Source organism: Talpa europaea, assembly GCF_964194135.1.
Source record: "Talpa europaea genome assembly, chromosome: 14".
NCBI classification, from domain to species: Eukaryota; Metazoa; Chordata; class Mammalia; order Eulipotyphla; family Talpidae; genus Talpa; species Talpa europaea.
In genome coordinates, this window is record NC_140082.1 from 42,105,480 (window position 1) to 42,110,982 (window position 5,503).

Consider the following 5,503-nt stretch of genomic DNA (forward strand, 5'->3'; position numbering starts at 1 on the left):
AAAATTTAGCTGCTCCAAAGCTATTAGCTTAACAAAACTATCTGAAACCCAAAAACAGATAAAATTCAACACCAGTAACTATTCTACTCACCTTCTCCAGGAAAATGAAAACATGGAAGATCAATCATCACTACCCACCACTCAGTCCACAAGTGCAAAGGTAAGATAAAAAATGGGTAAACTGCCTCAAAGAGCAATACGTTAGAGGTGGGATGGGAGGAGGATAAGGTAAGGGGGCATGGGTGTGGAACCTAACTAGGAAAAAGTTCTGCATGATAAAAAGTGAAAAATCTTCAGGAGAAACTCTGTATGAATCCATTATGCTCTTCAAAGAACTTAGGAAATCTCAAGTAGACCTCACAGCAATCAAAAACAGGCCGCAAAACTAGAGGCAAAATGTACAGAGCTGAAGAAGGAAATTTAAATTGAAATCCTCTACAGAACTCATAAGAGTAACAGAAAACATAAATGAAAGGAAAAGTAGATCTGGAAAAAAAATCACACAGAATTCAAATATTTCAAGCCAACAGAAACATGATAAGCTATGCCAATGTGGCTGTGGCCACATTTTCACCATAGGATGAGAAGCCAGGATCTTCCATACCCACTGATTAACCATGGAAGGCTACATCAAAATAGAAAAATTAGAGAAGGTACCTATGGACGTCTGTATAAAGGTAGACACAAATCTAAAGGCCACATGGTAGTGAAGAAAATCAGACTAGAAAGTAAAGAGGAAGGGGTTCCTAGTTATCTAATTCAGAAAATGTACCTATTAAAAGACCTTTGTCATTGCAAAAACAGTCTTTAAGATGTGCTTATACAGGATCTCAGGTTCTATCTTATCTTTGAATTTCTTTCCATGATCTCAAGAAATAAATGGATTCTATCCCTCCTGGTCAGTTCATGTATTCTTCACTTGGTAAGAGTTATTTGTACCAAACCCCACAAGGGATTGTGTTTTGTCACTTTAAAAGAGTACTACACAGAGATTTAAAATCACATTATCTGTTGATGGATCACAAAGTAACAAACTGGCTGACATTGGCCTTACCAGAGCTTTTGGATTACCTGTTAGAGAGTACACACACACACACACACACACACACACACACACTCACTCACTCACTCACTCACTACTCTGGGATAGCTCTCCAGAACTACTAATGGGGTTAGCTCAGTATTCAACTCCAGTTGACACTGGGAGCGTAAGCACCATATTTGTGGAATGAGCCACTAAGAAACCATTTTTTAATGGGGATTCAGAAATTCATCAACTCTTCAGAATTTTTTAAAATTCTGAAGGCACTCCCAATAATGAAGTGTGTGGCCTGTGGAATCTTTACAAGACTATAAGAATACCTTTCCTAAGTGGAAAGCAGGAAGCCTAACATCCCATGTCAAAAACCTGGATGAAAATGGCTTGGATCGGCTCTCAAAAATGTTAGCCTATGAATCAGCCAAAAGAATTTCAGACAAAATGGCATGAACCACCCATACATTAATGATTTGGATAATCAGATTAAGAATATGTAGTTTTTTTACAGTGTTTCCATATATTATATCAAGAACAGTTACACTTTTACTGCTTTTTGTCTTGAGTATTTCTTTTCATTGTAAACCTTAAGTTGTACTTGATCTTCTAATTTCAAAGGTGTAACTTAATTATGTAAATATTGTTCTATATGAATTGCAATATAATTCTGTATATGTGTATAGACCTCATTGAAACTGTTTGTTACTATAATAAAATTATAAATTTATTATTAATATCAAGAATGGGGGGAAGGGAAAGAAACAAGATGATACAACTAATGATGATCTAAATAAATATATAACTGGTACCCCCGCCACTCCCCAAAAAAGGAGAGAAGAGAAAAATAATTAAACATGAAATCGAAAAAACTGGGGGGTGCACAAAATAAACCCAAATACTGCAGAAAGTTGAATTTAAAATACAAACAGAAAAATAAACACTTTAAAGAAAGCTATTACGTTATAATAGGACTGATCCAAAATGAGCATGGAAAGTTGCCTCAACTTAATTCTTCCCAGGTTTTCTTTCTACTCAAAAGACAACAACCTAGCAACTGATATTTTTCAAACCAGCCTACAGAGCTATTCCCTTTTTACACTTACTGTGTCTAAAAATTTTGCCTTTCACTAGGAGGGGTAAGAAGTTAGCAACAGTTCTGATTGAGAAATTTTACTTCAGGGCAAGTTTACATAAAAATTGTTAATGGAGTTTGAAAAGCATAATTTGTTCCACAGAATTTCAATTAAGGAGAATTATAAATTATGTTCCCAAAACTGTAATTTTCATCTACTTTTAAGGCAGATGACACAAAAATTCTTACTTAATCTAAATGTCAATAAATTTTGACCACATCTTTTGTCCCATCTCCTCCTTGCTATATAGTGGAGTAGAACAAGCAGAGTTGGTGTATTTTATTTTATTTTGTTTTAAAGTTGGTTTATTTTAAAGGTATGATAATTTTTTTAATCTAAATGAGAAATCATTTCTCATTTTACTCAGCAATAAAATGGGAATAATATATATCTCAGAATTGTTGTAAGGATAAAATAAGATCATGAATGTGAATGCTCTTAGCAATAAACATCTTTATAATGATCTCTATGTCAAGGTTTACTGGATTAGGAAATTTTCTTCTTTCCAAAACTTACTTAGTCACAGACTTCTAAACATAAGAATCTGAATGACTAATAAATGGTTCTAAATATTTTTACCTATGCTTCTTTATTAAATATAATCCACTCCCTATTGTGTTATGTTTTTCTAATTATAGCATAATGCTGAATGTGCTATTACAAAATGCTGTCTCTCCAGTAATCAAATATAACACGATCACTTTTGAAAAGCACTGAAATCTCAGTATGAAATAAATCATGTAGCCATAAAATATTAGGAAGCTAGTAAACTACTATTTCTAATTTCACTAAGAAAATGAAAGTATAGTATTTATATATTCATTCAATCAACACTTATATACAATGAAATGTGCCTTCCATCTTCAAATGATATATTCCCAATACATTGTTCACATAAATACTTTTCTCATCACTTCACTAAAATTATGTTGGCTACAACAAAATAAAATCTTAACTATTCTTCTACCTTTCTGACTTTTCCTTTTTGGCCTTCATTGGCTCTTCATCTCTTTACCAAGCCACAGTAAGCAAAAATACTTTCTTTGTGGCTCTGAACATGTTCTTCAAAGTGTCTAGCAGTGTAAACCACAAACTTTGGTGGTTAATAACAGTGTTGTCTTAATTAAAACTCTTTTGTAAGTAATTCTATACATATATGTGTATTCATATCTGTGAACCTCACCAGAGTAGAGCTGGAAAGCCTTCAAGAATCCAGGCCTTCATTTCATAGGTCCTTCACTTGCAGTGATGAGGGTTAACAAAGCAACCCAACAACATTTGCTAAATTAGAACAGATTTTGCCTTCTAACTATACTGTCCACTGAATATGTCTCCCATCTGTCCACCCATAACTTTGCTCATACCATTCCAAGCCTATATCCCAACTCCTCTACATCGATTTCCAAAGATACAAAAACAATGCTGCTCTTTTTCACAAAATTCATTATAGAATATCATCTGCTACTATTATGTATTCTTTGATATTTGTTTCCCTCAACTGAGCACAATTTGTCTCAACTAAACAATACATTCAATAGCAAGGACATGTCAACTTCATCATCTATATCCACTCAACACACCACTTTTCAGGTAACTGGTACTCAACATGCCACAGAATAAAATGCCATGTATAACAGAGCTACATCCTAACAATAACGTAACAGCAATAGATTTGGCTGCCCAGCATTGACAAATTTTCTTAAAGGAGTAATTTGGGACAGCATCTATCCTCCTGTGGTGATACAACAGAATGGCTACCACAGAAAAGAACTGCAGTCTCTCAGTTCAAGCAAGTGTAGCCTTCGACTCTATGAGCTAACAAAATGAGGGAAACATACAGACTATGGTGAAATGCAGATCCTGAAGCTTGGAAAGTGATGGCCAACGTAAGCCACAAAGAGATTAGATGGCAGGGCCAGCACTGAAAATCAGGTTTCTCACTGTCCGATCAAGACTTTATTGCTTCTCTAATAATTGTCTAAGAAGACTACAAAGTCTTTTTGTCTTTACCCCAATATGAAAATTACGTAAAAACCCACAAATACCCAAGTCACTCACTAAACTGTCACACAAAGGAATTTGAAATTCAGAGAAGAACCTGGGGAAGCGAAAGGCTTTTCTGCTATTTTTCCTCCACTCACTCTTTGTTAAATGTTCCCAGGTTCTCTCCTGGGCCTCTTTTTCACACCATCTATCCCTTGGTATTTTCATCTGCAGTAAATGGCTTCAACTAGCTCTTACAGACTAAAAATTTCCAAACTTAAAACTCCAACCAGACATTTTTTTTTTTGAGCCCCCATCTGTGTATTCAACTGCACTCTTGTCAACTCTACCTGTCCCATAGTGACCTTAAAAAAACTCAGCATTATAAATTCATCATTTTCCCTCCCTCCGATTAAGATGCACCACACCCTCATGGTTATATTTCCTACCTTGGCAAATGGCACCATCTAACCAGAAACCTGTGTTACTTTGGGTTTCTTTTATCTCTCTCACCTCAGATAACGTTTTATCAATATTTCCTGCTAAAGACAGTAGTTCTTGTGCCTCCCACCCAAATCATCTCCTAGACCGAGGTTCTTCTACTTAAAAAACATTTATCCAAATTTTATGCATATATATTTGTAAATTAACATATACACACTCCTATAGCAACAGAGCAAAACATAAAAACTTAAAATTTAAATTACAAAATTAAAATATCAATTTAATATTAAATCTATATGTTCTTCCTACACTCTAGTGAGTTATTATTTCACATACCCTTTTGGGTCCAGAAACTGTACTTGGAGGCTTGTATTAATGAGATTAGTCCTAATGTAGACAGATGATAGATGGGTAGGAAGATATGCAAGTGTTAATATGTGTTTACATATGCATCTATTCAAAGCCATTTTTCACTCACACACACATATTTCATATGATATACACAAACTTTTTAAGATTTCACTAAATATAGTTAACTTTATCTTCTAAAGTCACACAAACCAAAAATAGTTAAAAGGCAGTTGGCTTCTAAAAACCCATATTATATTACAGATTAAATTTAACCCTGTAAAGGTCTAATAATTAGCCATCTTTAAAAAGATGAGAAATTTACAAAATACAGTTTGGTTCTTTTTGCACACAGCTCCTGAAAAAGAGAGTACACATCTTTTTGCCAATCTGGTGAAAATATTCTGAGGCTGCTAATATGAGTTTTATGAACTGCACCTCTTTTAACTTACATACTGAAATATATACCCCACCCTGTCAAAACTATCCTGTTAATACTATACTATTCTTACTCCTCCTCCCTACCCCATGATTCCCAGCAACAATACAAAAGGGCAAC

At 34.5% G+C, this 5,503-nt stretch overlaps 1 pseudogene across 1 annotated transcript; it reads left to right on the top strand.

The window, feature by feature from the left end:
• Nucleotides 1-617: 617 nt before the first annotated feature.
• LOC311183870 (cyclin-dependent kinase 1-like) lies at nucleotides 618-1,536 on the top strand (annotated as a pseudogene). The gene is made up of 2 exons: nucleotides 618-935; nucleotides 1,151-1,536. The product of its transcript is annotated as a cyclin-dependent kinase 1-like (transcript).
• Nucleotides 1,537-5,503: the final 3,967 nt, after the last annotated feature.